Below are 16,111 nucleotides of genomic sequence, written 5' to 3' on the forward strand. Positions count from 1 at the left end.
ACATGTTCTCCCATTGACAATGCACGGGTCCCCGGTCTTCGATCTTCGTTTTCCAAACCCGTTGTTGGGTGTCTGGAAAACGAAGACCGAAGACCGGGGATCGCATTCGTTTAGCTAAGATACCACTTATAAATGTCATTATGAAGGCCTCTATTATTCAGCTCAAATTCAAGAATATTCTGATCTAGAATACATTAATGTCATTAATTGGCTGATAATGAAGTCATGTTAATTGCTTGTGTCAATAATTAGTATAGTTAGACCAGTTGAAGCGGGATAGGTCTCCCAGTTTACACCACTATTCCACTGAGACAAGTAACAAACTCCAGTAATCAATCAGACCAGTTTCAAATTTCCAGTTAAAGGTTAACTCTAGACCAGTAATTTCAGACCAGTTTAATTCTTAACTGGTCCAGTAAAGTGAACTCGACCAGTTAGACCAGTATGCCGTTTTTCCATTTTCCAGAATTACATTCTGTAAACTGGTTTTTCCTTCTTAATTGGCTGACATTAATTTGCAATTTTACTATACCATTGACATAACGCATGTCCCCGGTCTTCGGTCTTCGTTTTCCAAACCTGTTGTTGGGTGTCTGGAAAACGAAGACAGAAGACCGGGGATCGCGTCAATTCGTCTAGCTAAGATAGGCCGATAATATTCAGCACCAGTTTAAGAATATTCTGATCTTGGATACGTCATCAGCTATGATTGGCTGCGGACAAGTTATGGTTAGTGTGAATATCGTTATCAGCTAGGGCATGATTAATAAGGATAGATAACAATTATAACGTACATATTTCACCCACGGAATTCAGCCATTGCAATTCTGAAAACTGTCATAAAACTGAAAATTTGCATAATACACCCCATACTGCGCAATCACGTACAAGCAGACTCAACTCAACTGGCGTTTGCAACTATTTTACTACCATTGACATTACGCATGTCCCCGGTCTTCGGTCTTCGTTTTCCAAACCTGTTGTTGGGTGTCTGGAAAACGAAGACAGAAGACCGGGGATTGCGTATTCGTCTAGCTAAGATAGCTAATATTCAGCACCAGTTCAAGAATATACTGATCTTGGATACGTCATCAGCTATGATTGGCTGCGGATAAGTTATGGTTATTTGTGTGAATTTCGTTATCAGCTAGGGCATGATATTAAGGATAACGTTCATATATCACCCATGGAATTCAGCCATTGCAATTCTGAAAACTGTCATAAAACTGAAAACTTGCATACAATACACCTCATACTGCGCAATCACGTACAAGCAGACTCCACTCAACTGGCGTTTGCAATATTTTACTACCATTGACATTACGCATGTCCCCGGTCTTCGTTTTCCAAACCTGTTGTTGGGTGTCTGGAAAACGAAGACAGAAGACCGGGGATTGCGTATTCGTCTAGCTAAGATAGGCCTATAATATTCAGCTCCAGTTTAAGAATATTCTGATCTTGGATACGTCATCAGCTATGATTGGCTGCGGACAATTTATGGTTATTTGTGTGAATATCGTTATCAGCTAGGGCATGATTAATAAGGATAGATAACAATTATAACGTACATATTTCACCCACGGAATTCAGCCATTGCAATTCTGAAAACTGTCATGAAACTGAAAACTTGCATACAATACACCCCATACTGCGCAATCACGTACAAGCAGACTCAACTCAACTGGCGTTTGCAACTATTTTACTACCATTGACATTACGCATGTCCCCGGTCTTCGGTCTTCGTTTTCCAAACCTGTTGTTGGGTGTCTGGAAAACGAAGACAGAAGACCGGGGATTGCGTATTCGTCTAGCTAAGATAGCTAATATTCAGCACCAGTTCAAGAATATTCTGATCTTGGATACGTCATCAGCTATGATTGGCTGCCGAAAAGTTATGGTTATTTGTGTGAATTTCGTTCACATCCAAGATGACGAGATACGATATCTCGCCAAGTCGACTTATAAAAGGTCATATAATTATGTCGACATGGCATAATTAAGTTTCTCGCCAAGTCGATGGCAATTAAAACATGTAAAAGGGATGGTCCTGGCTGAAAATATTTATATCTTAATACATAGAGTAGAATTCACTGAGCAATGTGCCGAAAATTTCATCAATCGGATAACAAGTAAACAGTTATTGAAGTTTAAAGTTTAGCAATATATTGTTAAAACAGTCGTCGTGAATATTCATTAGGTGAGCTGATGATGTCACATCTCCACTCTCCGTTTCCCTATGTTATTATATATAATCATAATTTTTACATTATTTCATATTTGTGCTAATAATATGTCTCCCTTATAATGAAATAAGTTGCAGCAATAAATATTTAATGCACTAAATCAGTTGCCAATCCAATTTTTCTACTTTTTTGTTCTTGGATGAAAACATTTGAATAAACCTAATTTCATATAATAAAATACAAAAGAACAAGTGGAGATGTGACATCATCAGCCGACCTAATGAATATTCATGACAACTGCATTCACAAAATATTGCTAAATTTTAAAATTCAATAACTTTGTTATCCGATTTTGATGAAATTTTCGGTATTTTGCTCAGTGAATTTTACTCTATTCATTAAGCTATACATGCTTTCAGCCCGGACCATCCCTTTAAAGGCTCCGTATAAAATAAACCTAATTGTAATAGAAAGCAATGTCATCGACCTAAGACAGGTGGCAAGCGTGCCTTTGTAGAATGCTGTTGCCGGTATGCGATGTTTTCTATACGGTCGGCGCACATGAAACACAAGTGCGTCGCTTGTATACTACTTTGCGGTTAAACCCGAGACGTTCCCACGCGTACATTTCGAGAGCAACAATTCAGTACGCGTTTGGAAGAAAATTACCCTGTTTACACGTGCATCGGCTTTTGGTTCAGAACCAAAAGCCGATGCAGAATTGGCTTTTGGTCTATCTTGCACCGCAGAATCGGCTTACCCTCTTTGGGAATCGACGGGCGGACGACATTTGGATCTCTTAGTCTCGCCTTCACCTCTTGCGGGCGAGACAAACAATGAGAAAGAGAAGGAAGAAAGGAGAAAGGAAAAGGGCCAATAATTGGAATGATCAAACAAATCTAATCGGGGACATCCCGATAGACCGCGGGTCCGATAGACCGCGGGTCCGTTAGACCGCGGGTCCGATAGACCGCGGGTCCGATAGACCGCGGGTCCGATAGACCGCGGGTCCGATAGACCGCGGGTCCGGTGTGTGTAAAATTATGATCAGATATATCAAATGTCATCGAGAGGTCCAAAGGTCAAATGATACGAGGCCATGGGGTTCTAACAGGTTCGGATCCATGGGGGCCGAGGGGGAACTACCTCACCCCCCCCCCCCAGCTCATAAAAGAGGGGGAAGAGGGGAAAAGGGAGAGAATAGAAAAGAGAGTAAGAAGGAGAAAGGAAAAGAAGAAAAAAAGAGAAGAAAAGGGGGAAAGGAAAGACAAAGAAAAAAGGGAGAGGAAAAGGGGAAAGAAGAGGAAAAAAAGAGGAGGGAAAAGGAAGAGAAGAAAAGAAAGGAGAAAGGAAAAGGAGGAAAAAGAAGGGAAAAAAGGAAGGAAGAGAAGAATATTCAAATAGAGAGGAATATGGGAAGAAAGATAAGAAAAAAGAGAGAGAGAGAGAGGAAGAGGGGAAAAGAAGAGAAGAAAGAGAGAGAGGGAGGAAGGGGAGGGAGAGAAGAAAAAAAGACTAAAAGAGAAAAAAGGGGGAAAAGGAAATAAAAAGAAAAAGGGCGAAGTAAAGGGGGAAAGAGAAAAAAGTGGAAGAGGGAAAAGAAAGAAAAGAAAAGAGTAAGGAAAAGGGGGAAAAGAAGAAGAAAAAGAGGAAGGAAGAGAATAATATTTAAAGAGAGAGGAAGATGGGAAGAAAGATAAGAAAAGAGAGAGAGAGAGAGGAAAAGAGAAGAAGAAAAAAAGAGAGAGTAAGGGGGGAAGAAAGGAGAAAAGAGAAAGGAAAAGGGGAAAAGAAAAGACAGAAAAAGAGAAGAAAAGGAGGAAAGAAAAGATGGGGAAAAGAGAAGAAAAGGGGAAAAGACGAGGGGGAAAGAAAGAGAGAAAGAAAGAGAAAGGAAGGAAGGGGAATGAGGATAAGAGAAAGAAAAAAGAAAGAAAAGGAGATGGGAAACGGAAGAGGGAGATGTTGACCTGGACGTCAATTTGATGGCGCCAAAATGACGTTCGAACTATGGGGCGCCGAATTGATGTTCGATCTAGCGGGGCACCAAATTGATGTTCGAACTAGGGGAGCGCTAATTTGAATTTTGACCATAATGCGACAAATACATGTTTCAGAGAGGGGGAGGGAGGGCAAAGTTATATTTTACATGGGGGCGCCAAGTTTATGTTCAACCGAGGGTGCCATATTGACCTTGAACTTAGAGGGCTTCATGCAAATTCATTTTCGACCGGGGGCGCAACATTGCTCGTATTGCCTGTATATAGTAAAATATATGTCCTGCCCCAAAAACTTAAATTAATGCGGCTGAATTGAAATATCCCGTTTTTACGATAACAAAAAAAAAACAATGTTTTCGAGTTTTAAGTCTGTTTAGCGAGATAGATACCCTGTTCATGGTCACAAAAAAAGGTTATTATCAAATTCAGCTCGCGCTAGGCGCTCGCAATATTTGATTAATGAGGTATGCATCCTCTGCTTCAATCCCACATGTAAGTGTTACTGTTTTTCAAGTCAACATACATAGGCCGATCCAGGGGGCAAAGATTTTGCCCCCCCCCCCCCCATGGTGGCGCAAAAAAAGGGGTAAGAAACAGAAAAAGGACAAACAATTAGAATAGGAATTATACCTTAGTCCTTCTTAAGTCAGTATATAAAAAATTGAGCTCGCGCTTCGCGCTGGCATCAATAAATTGTTTAGTTATATACGCATCCCGACCTTACAGTTTTTTATGCGAACGAGAAGCACAAGCTGAAAATATTTGATATTCTAACCTGACAACTGAAAATGAATTTTTCATTTCATCATTATAAAAGTTTTCAGCTAGCGCTTCGCGGTCGCATTAATTTCTTAATAGATATGCATCGTGTTCATCATAACAACTACTAACATAGGCAGATCGAGACGGCCCGAGGGCAACCTCCCCCCTATTGACAGAGCAAATAAATTGTGAAAAACGGGGAAAGAAAAAAAAGGGGGAAAGAAAGAAGAAAAAGAAGACGAAACATAAAAGGAGGAAGACGAGCGAATAAAATAAGGTCAGGAGAAGACTTGGAAAACAATTTATAAAAATATTTAAAGTCACTATATTAAAGTTTCGCTCGCGCATCGCGCTCGCATTGCCTGTTCGATGAAAATACATATCTTGCTCAATAGGTTGATATGTAGTTTAAAATATCAAGTTTTGATATCAATATACAAAACATAATTCAGCTCGGACATCGATCTTTAATTATTTTGTTTTATTTACGAATTTATGTTTTTAAGTGCTCTGGAAAATGTCCGTTTTATGGTTTGAATAAAAATTTGCAACATTTTGTGCGCTCGCACTATTTGCCAAGTAGGCCTACCTATTGTCTTTTTATATTTCATATAAGATTCTCTAAATATACCTTTTCAGGTGTCTCGATTGTAAAAAAATAATAATAAAGGCCTATGAGCTAGCGCTGTGCGCTTGTATTTTGATTGGTGAGTTATGTTTACCTATTTATTAATTCTATAACAAACTACTTAAATCCCCCAATTAAAAAAATCCGGATCGCAATTTGCGCTCGCATTATTTGCTAAAAATGTATCAACCAATGAATCCTATTCATGATTACAAAAATACTTAAAATATCCAGTTTTCAGGCCTCATGCACTGTCAGCAAATTTCACACACTCATTAGGCTTAGCAGATTAATAAATATGAAATAAAATTGGTATGAATTCATAATAACTGATTTGTCCCTTTTTCAGAAATAAATATCAACAAGTTTTAGGAAAAGAAATAGAAGATAGTTCTCATTCTTATATGATGACAAAATGTCCTTAGGCCTAAAATGTCTCGATCCTAGGTCAAATAAATAATAAAATATCAGCTCGCGCTTCGCGCTCGCATTATTTGTATAGTGTTATCAAATTTCCCTATATACACAGTGCTGTAAACAGTGCTTAAATTGACCCTTTTCATATCGGAATTTCAAATATTATTTTCAGCTCGGGCTCTGCACTCGCATTATTGATTTTTATGATAAAAAAATGAAATGTATTCAGCCTGATTGCTAGGATTATGTCTAACTCTAAAACACGCGCACGCATGTTTTTGAGATACAAAGCTTGATCTTATTCAAAACGTGCTAAAATTATCCAGTTTCGAATCAGAATATCAAAAATTTTCTGCTCGCGCTTTGCGCTCGCATTATTATTGTAGGAAGATACCAAAAATTACCCATCCTTTTTCATGATTGACAAACATGAATCGAATGTCCCATTGGGGGATTTGAAATTTCATCTTTTTAGGTTGGAATATCAAAAATGTTCAGCTCGCTCTTCGCGCTCGCATTATTTAATCGTTGAAATATGTATCGTCTTAATGGCTAACTGCAAAACATCCTTAACAGGTCCCTTTTCGACCAGGCCAGAATGAATATTTAACATTTCTGCTCGCGCTTCGCGCTCGTGGTAATTATCTAGTTACATACACGTCCTGTTCAGGTTCACAAACATTGCCCAAAATGTTCAATTTTCAGGACAAAACTACATGAAATTTCATTTTTAGATTAGATAGGGCTTAAGAGATTATTACACATTTATGTTGCTTATAAAGTAAAGCTAGGAAATGACTGTTAGGGCATGGCCGTTTTGCCCCCCCCCCCCTCACAAAAAAAAAAAAAAAAAAAAAAAAGAGAATCAAGACTAAGAAAAAATAGAGAGAAAGGGAAAGGGATTAGGATGAAATATAATATTATTTTCCAAATATTATGTCAAAATCTATCACAACCTTGTATTTTTGTAATAAAAATGTTAGCATATTTTGCTTGCTCGCTTCGCTCACTGGCAACTTCTTATTAATTTTATGCGATACACCATATCGAGCCCCCTCGAAATTGTTGGCTCATTACGGCACTGGGACAACCCCTTCAAAGAAACAAATAAAAAATAAACTTTGAGCGGCCGATCGGGGAAAATATGGGTGAAAAAATGGCCCCTCACCCTTTTGGCGGAAGCTGGGTCCGCCCCTGACTTAGGCTTTCAGGATATAATACATGAAAAATCTATAACAGATCGCGCTTCGCGTTCTTATTATTTATTTAGGCCTTGTGAGATACCTCGATTTGTTTTTAAGAATGAAATCTCAGATTTTCTTTGACGTCTACCCCCCCCCCCCCCATTTCATTTATTTTTTTTAACTTGGTGCCCTCGCCACCCCCCCCCCCTGTGCACCCATGCTGAATAAATACGCCACTGATGAGGAGAATTAGTCGATTGCGTCGAGATTGCATTATTCACAAGAGGTTATCATTAATATTATTGAAGGTTATTCTAACACAACAGTACAGAAACTACAGCTCCCATTCACACAATATTATAGTAGGGCCTACTCTGGTTAGAAGTTAAACCAAATTGAACCCCCCCCCAAAAAAAAAAAAATAATAAATAACAAAAAAAATAAAAAAAATCGCTCGTGCTTCGCGCTCCCATTGATATTACATTATATATTCATGGATTTTTTTGCAAGAACACATGAAAAAGTGGTCTTTGGTGTTTTTTTTAAATGTGATTATAAGATAATTCAAAATCCATTTTAGGCACTTAAGTTACCCTGGCCGGGAGGGAGTGGGCGCCATTTTTCGAAAAGTACACATATGGGCGCCAAAAATCAGGTCAAATTTGCCCCACCCCCCTCCCTCCCCACGAAATCCTGGAATCACCGCCTGACAACTACTACAAGGAAAATATTATCCCCATATTTTTACCGCCGGGGACTAATACCCCCCCCCCCCCCGGAAATTTACCCTCCAGACAATTACCCCGGATAATTACCCCTAGTACGGAGCCTTGAAAATGCCATCAACGTGACGACATGGCATGGTACTTTATCTTGCCATGTCTTAATTAAACATTGGCGGCAGAAGGCAAATCAATCTAGGGGGTCCACCTGAAATTTTGGGATGGACACAGGTAAAAAATTTGACAAGCAAATCAACCAAAATTTATAGGAAGGACCATCAAAATTTTTTGACAAGAAAAAAAGGTTATCAACCCAAATTAGGGGGGACAAAAAGATTTTAGGGGAGGGGTCCACCTAAATTTAGGGGGGGGGGAACGTAGAAAAAAAGGTTCTCAACTAAAAATCTAGGGGGGACCGTACCCCACCTCAAATTTTTTGGGGAAAGGTCCCCCCCCCCCCGCTTCCGCCGCCTAAGTAATTAATACGCTTATTATTTCGACATAGCGATATATTCTATCTTGTCAAGTCGATATGTCCACATGGCGAGATATGAAGTGTACAAGTCCCGGCGAGAATCCCGATATATCGCTATGTTGACATGTAACATATTTAAGTCGACTGACTTGGCAGGATAACGTATCGCGCCATGCGGACATAATAAGCTTATTTAGTCGACATGGCAAGATAAAGTATCTCGCCATGTCGTCAAGTCGATGGCATTTTAGAGGCTCCGTATGGCGTCTAGAGGGTAAATTTCCGGGGGGGGGGGGTAACAGTCCCTGACGATAAAAATATGGGGATAATATTTTCCTTGATGTACATGTCAGGGGGCGATTGTCCTTTGGGTCATCGTTATAGAACCCCATGGACTCGTATCATTGGCCTTTTGACCTCTTGATGGCATTGGGTCTCACTATATCCTGATCATAATTTTACACACACCGCGGACTATCGGACCCGCGGTCTATCGGACCCGCGGTCTATCGGACCCGCGGACTATCGGACCCGCGGTCTATCGGACCCGCGGTCTATCGGACCCGCGGTCTATCGGACCCGCGGACTATCGGACCCGCGGTCTATCGGACCCGCGGTCTATCGGGCTGTAACCATCTAATCATCCTGAAATAGGGCCTACTAATAAACAAGTGAGAAAGGGGTTAGAAATAAAGAGATGGCAAAGTGGAACGGAAATTTTAGGCGGGAAAGGGAAGGAAGAGAGGCCAAAATAAACGGGATGCGAAAATGCTAACATGAAATCGGAATAGAAAACAGAAAAAACAAGAGGGGGAAAGAAAGAAATTAAGAACACAACAGCTAGTGGCGTAGCTACGGGGGGGGGGGGGGCTGGGAGCCCCCCCCCCCTGAGATTTGGTGTGCCCCCATCAGGTGCCCCGCCTGGAAAAAAAATTGGTAGAGCAAAAAAAAAAGGGAGAAAGAAGAAAAGAAAAAGAAGAAGAAAGACAGAAGAAAAAAGAAGAGGAAAATAAGAGGAGGGAGACGAATGAATGAAATAATGTGAGGGGAAGACTTGCCAAAAAAGAAACAATTCTTTCATGTTACTATAAAAAATCTTTGCTTGCGCTTCGCGCCAGAATTGACTGTTCAATGAGATTCATATCTTGCTCAATAGGCTGATATGGAGCAAGTTTTGAAGTCATTATACAAAACATAATTAGCTCGGACATCGAGCTTTCAATATTTTTTTCATTTACAAATTTAAGTGCTCTGTAAAATGTCCGTTTTATTGTCTACATATCACCATTTTTTTTAAAGCTCACGCTGCGTGGTCACATTGTTTGATTTGCCAAGTTCCTATTGTCTACATGTATTCCATAATGTTCCATTAAAGAAATATATTCAGAATGCCCAGATTCTAGGTCTAAATCTAAAACATGCGCGATAGCATGCATGTTCTTTATTTAAAATCTACTTGAATTATCCAGTTTCACATCAGAATATAAATAATTGTCTGCTCGCGCTTTACGATAGCATAATTAATGATACCCAATTAACTATATCCTATTTATGATTTACAAAATATGAATAGTGTCCCGCTTTTAGGTCTAAAATCTCAATTTTTTTCCTCTCGCGCTTCGCGCTCGCATCCATTGTTTCGTTACATACCTATCCCATTTATTGATACAAAAAGTGCTTAGAATTACCATTCTTTTAGGTCGGAATGTCAAAAAAATTGCATTATTGAAATATATACCTATATAAGTGCACTTAACAGGTCCCTTTTCGATAATGCTAGAACAGTTAATAAAAATTTCTGCTCGCGCTTGGCGTTCGCAGTAACCATCTAGTTACATACGAATCTTGATCGGGATCACACATAACATTGCCCAGAATATTACATGAAAGTAACAAATAAAAAAAATCGCTCGCGCTTCGCGCTCGCACTTTTTATAATGCTTATGAGATTATTTCATGTTTATGCTGTTTTATAAGAATATAACGAAGAAGTGACTGATCGGGAAAAATATAAGTGAAGATAATTTCGGGCCCTTGTGACAAGTACACACCGGATAAAAATGGTGCCCCCCTGACTCAAAGCAAGGACCCCCAGGGGTGCCCCCCAGGAAAAAAATCCTAGCTACGCCACTGGAACACAACCGGGATACCGAGGTTGAAAATAAAGAACGGTAAGAAAGACTCGGCTGGTGTGTGGGTATGACGTGTATATAATAGCCTATTTTGATTTCACGTACGCAACTAGCCGCAATCATAAGGGGACACAAATTAGTGAACTTCAAGATATCGCCCAACCACTGCCGATGTTCCTATCCAGGGGACAGACCGCTCTTCACACCATGATATGCAGCGGCGTAACAGGGGTCGGTGGCCAGGGGCGGGCAAGAGCCAAATATTTCCTGGTCACATTATATGGTATAAACAGGCGTAATGAGCCGACACTATTTTGAGAAGGCCAGATATTGTGCATCGGACAGAATTTATCTTTTAAAAAATGCGAGCGAGCAAAAATTTTGACCTTTTTAATACAAAAATCCAATTTTGTGATAGATTTTGACATGATGTCCAGAGAATGATATTTCACTCTTCTCTCTTTGGATTCCTTTTTTGTCGTCTGTATATACGCGCACTGTGAACAGGATTCTTTGCGGCTGTAACGTGAAGAGTAAAAAAAAAAAAAAAAAAAAAAAAAACAGGGGTGGAGTATACCACATGTGCTAAAGAAAGCTGTTTTATATAAGTCCCGAGCAAAGCGAGCGAGAAAAAAAATCACCTTTTCATGAGAATCTAACTTTGAGCTATTTTTTGACATTATATTCAGTAAATAAAATCATATCCTACACTTTTCCTCTGCTTTTTTTGTGTTTTTGTTTGTACAACTTTTTGGGCCCATGGCCCAACACTTCCATACGCAGTGACGTGCGGTTGGGGTCCGGGGCGGAGCCCCCTGAAAACTTCTTGATATAAAAGCCATTTAAACCTCGCAGATTGCCGCTATTTTAATCAAATCGCATTCTACATAGACTATAGCTTTTACACAACACATTTATTCAACCCAGTTGCGTAATGAACCAAATATTTATAGGGCAAAGCATACCAACGTGGGAAAAAAATTGTAAAAAGTCGCTAGCGTGCAAAGCGAGCTGGAAAAAAATTGCCTATTGAAATTAAATTCTAATTATGTGATATATTTTCCATTATATTCAGCAAATAACACATTTCATTGTCCATTCATTTCATTATACTTTGTCTCCTATAATTTCTTTTTTTCCCTCTTGGGTGTGGAACACCCCCCCCCCCCCGCCTGTATGCCATTGATTGAACATTGTTGAACGGGGGTAGGTATATAGCCATTTGAAGGTTATAAATGCTGAAGAGCCCATACTGCGTGGGGTCTGGGACAAAGGCCCGGTAGCTTATTTGCATAAAATCTAGCAAGCTTATAACACAATGTTGTATGCAGACCATCTTTCTTCCCGCTCTTTTCAATCATCGGCAGCCCGGTCGTGTTATTATTTTTTTCTTGTCCCTTTTTCCCTTGTATTTTTTTCCAATTTAGCTTTTGATTAATTACGTTCTACCTTCGTTTCCCGCTCTTCATACCATTTTGTTATCTTTTAAATTATTTCCCACCGTGCTATTGCATTACATAGGCCTATTTCGGAATGATGTGTTCTTTCTCAAATGTTCTTCTTTCGTATATTTTCCCGCTTTCCTTTCTTTTCCATTCCAAAAAAAGTTTTTTTCTTCGTTTTCTTTTTAATTTTCCCTTTCCTTTTCCTCCTTTCCTTTTCCCATTTCCTTCCCCATTTCCCTTTCTTTCTTTCTCCCTCCCTTTTATCTTTTTCCCGTTTTTCTTAATTACGCCACTGATGATAATGACCGGGAATTTTCTGGCTCTCGTCCCCCCCCCCTCCCCTGGCCACCGAACGCTGCTACGCCCCTGATTCTATGTAAGCATCTATTAATTGCATGCATTTTTTCAGTTTGAAAATTTGTTTTCTTTAAAAACGATATGACAATTTCATGGAATATTTTATCCACGTATATCGGTTGTTTTAATGTCTGTTTATCAGCCAGCATGAAGAAAACGAAGTACAATTGCACGGAAACGTGTCCATAGCACGCTATATGTGGAAATAAGCTTGACGAATGAAATCCCCGGTCTTCTGTCTTCGTTTTCCAGACACCCAACAACAGGTTTGGAAAACGAAGACCGAAGACCGGGGACATGCGTAATGTCAATGGTAGTAAAATAGTTGCAAACGCCAGTTGAGTGGAGTCTGCTTGTACGTGATTGCGCAGTATGAGGTGTATTGTATGCAAGTTTTCAGTTTTATGACAGTTTTCAGAATTGCAATGGCTGAATTCCGTGGGTGAAATATGTACGTTATCCTTAATATCATGCCCTAGCTGATAACGATATTCACACAAATAACCATAACTTATCCGCAGCCAATCATAGCTGATGACGTATCCAAGATCAGAATATTCTTGAACTGGTGCTGAATATTATAGGCCTATCTTAGCTAGACGAATACGCAATCCCCGGTCTTCTGTCTTCGTTTTCCAGACACCCAACAACAGGTTTGGAAAACGAAGACCGAAGACCGGGGACATGCGTAATGTCAATGGTAGTAAAATAGTTGCAAACGCCAGTTGAGTTGAGTCTGCTTGTACGCGTGATTGCGCAGTATGGGGTGTATTATGCAAATTTTCAGTTTTATGACAGTTTTCAGAATTGCAATGGCTGAATTCCGTGGGTGAAATATGTACGTTATAATTGTTATCTATCCTTATTAATCATGCCCTAGCTGATAACGATATTCACACAAATAACCATAAATTGTCCGCAGCCAATCATAGCTGATGACGTATCCAAGATCAGAATATTCTTAAACTGGAGCTGAATATTATAGGCCTATCTTAGCTAGACGAATACGCAATCCCCGGTCTTCTGTCTTCGTTTTCCAGACACCCAACAACAGGTTTGGAAAACGAAGACCGAAGACCGGGGACATGCGTAATGTCAATGGTAGTAAAATAGTTGCAAACGCCAGTTGAGTGGAGTCTGCTTGTACGTGATTGCGCAGTATGAGGTGTATTGTATGCAAGTTTTCAGTTTTATGACAGTTTTCAGAATTGCAATGGCTGAATTCCATGGGTGAAATATGAACGTTATCCTTAATTAATATCATGCCCTAGCTGATAACGAAATTCACACAAATAACCATAACTTATCCGCAGCCAATCATAGCAGCTGATGACGTATCCAAGATCAGAATATTCTTGAACTGGTGCTGAATATTAGCTATCTTAGCTAGACGAATACGCAATCCCCGGTCTTCTGTCTTCGTTTTCCAGACACCCAACAACAGGTTTGGAAAACGAAGACCGAAGACCGGGGACATGCGTAATGCCAATGGTAGTAAAATAGTTGCAAACGCCAGTTGAGTTGAGTCTGCTTGTACGTGATTGCGCAGTATGGGGTGTATTATGCAAATTTTCAGTTTTATGACAGTTTTCAGAATTGCAATGGCTGAATTCCGTGGGTGAAATATGTACGTTATAATTGTTATCTATCCTTATTAATCATGCCCTAGCTGATAACGATATTCACACAAATAACCATAAATTGTCCGCAGCCAATCATAGCTGATGACGTATCCAAGATCAGAATATTCTTAAACTGGAGCTGAATATTATAGGCCTATCTTAGCTAGACGAATACGCAATCCCCGGTCTTCTGTCTTCGTTTTCCAGACACCCAACAACAGGTTTGGAAAACGAAGACCGAAGACCGGGGACATGCGTAATGTCAATGGTAGTAAAATAGTTGCAAACGTCAGTTGAGTGGAGTCTGCTTGTACGTGATTGCGCAGTATGAGGTGTATTGTATGCAAGTTTTCAGTTTTATGACAGTTTTCAGAATTGCAATGGCTGAATTCCGTGGGTGAAATATGAACGTTATCCTTAATATCATGCCCTAGCTGATAACGAAATTTACACAAATAACCATAACTTATCCGCAGCCAATCATAGCTGATGACGTATCCAAGATCAGAATATTCTTGAACTGGTGCTGAATATTAGCTATCTTAGCTAGACGAATACGCAATCCCCGGTCTTCTGTCTTCGTTTTCCAGACACCCAACAACAGGTTTGGAAAACGAAGACCGAAGACCGGGGACATGCGTAATGTCAATGGTAGTAAAATAGTTGCAAACGCCAGTTGAGTTGAGTCTGCTTGTACGTGATTGCGCAGTATGGGGTGTATTATGCAAATTTTCAGTTTTATGACAGTTTTCAGAATTGCAATGGCTGAATTCCGTGGGTGAAATATGTACGTTATAATTGTTATCTATCCTTATTAATCATGCCCTAGCTGATAACGATATTCACACAAATAACCATAAATTGTCCGCAGCCAATCATAGCTGATGACGTATCCAAGATCAGAATATTCTTAAACTGGAGCTGAATATTATAGGCCTATCTTAGCTAGACGAATACGCAATCCCCGGTCTTCTGTCTTCGTTTTCCAGACACCCAACAACAGGTTTGGAAAACGAAGACCGAAGACCGGGGACATGCGTAATGTCAATGGTAGTAAAATAGTTGCAAACGCCAGTTGAGTGGAGTCTGCTTGTACGTGATTGCGCAGTATGAGGTGTATTGTATGCAAGTTTTCAGTTTTATGACAGTTTTCAGAATTGCAATGGCTGAATTCCATGGGTGAAATATGAACGTTATCCTTAATATCATGCCCTAGCTGATAACGAAATTCACACAAATAACCATAACTTATCCGCAGCCAATCATAGCTGATGACGTATCCAAGATCAGAATATTCTTGAACTGGTGCTGAATATTAGCTATCTTAGCTAGACGAATACGCAATCCCCGGTCTTCTGTCTTCGTTTTCCAGACACCCAACAACAGGTTTGGAAAACGAAGACCGAAGACCGGGGACATGCGTAATGTCAATGGTAGTAAAATAGTTGCAAACGCCAGTTGAGTTGAGTCTGCTTGTACGTGATTGCGCAGTATGGGGTGTATTATGCAAATTTTCAGTTTTATGACAGTTTTCAGAATTGCAATGGCTGAATTCCGTGGGTGAAATATGAACGTTATCCTTAATATCATGCCCTAGCTGATAACGAAATTTACACAAATAACCATAACTTATCCGCAGCCAATCATAGCTGATGACGTATCCAAGATCAGAATATTCTTAAACTGGAGCTGAATATTATAGGCCTATCTTAGCTAGACGAATACGCAATCCCCGGTCTTCTGTCTTCGTTTTCCAGACACCCAACAACAGGTTTGGAAAACGAAGACCGAAGACCGGGGACATGCGTAATGTCAATGGTAGTAAAATAGTTGCAAACGCCAGTTCAGTGGAGTCTGCTTGTACGTGATTGCGCAGTATGAGGTGTATTGTATGCAAGTTTTCAGTTTTATGACAGTTTTCAGAATTGCAATGGCTGAATTCCGTGGGTGAAATATGAACGTTATCCTTAATATCATGCCCTAGCTGATAACGAAATTTACACAAATAACCATAACTTATCCGCAGCCAATCATAGCTGATGACGTATCCAAGATCAGAATATTCTTGAACTGGTGCTGAATATTAGCTATCTTAGCTAGACGAATACGCAATCCCCGGTCTTCTGTCTTCGTTTTCCAGACACCCAACAACAGGTTTGGAAAACGAAGACCGAAGACCGGGGA

The sequence above is a fragment of the Lytechinus pictus genome, chromosome 3, assembly GCF_037042905.1.
Source record: "Lytechinus pictus isolate F3 Inbred chromosome 3, Lp3.0, whole genome shotgun sequence".
NCBI classification, from domain to species: Eukaryota; Metazoa; Echinodermata; class Echinoidea; order Temnopleuroida; family Toxopneustidae; genus Lytechinus; species Lytechinus pictus.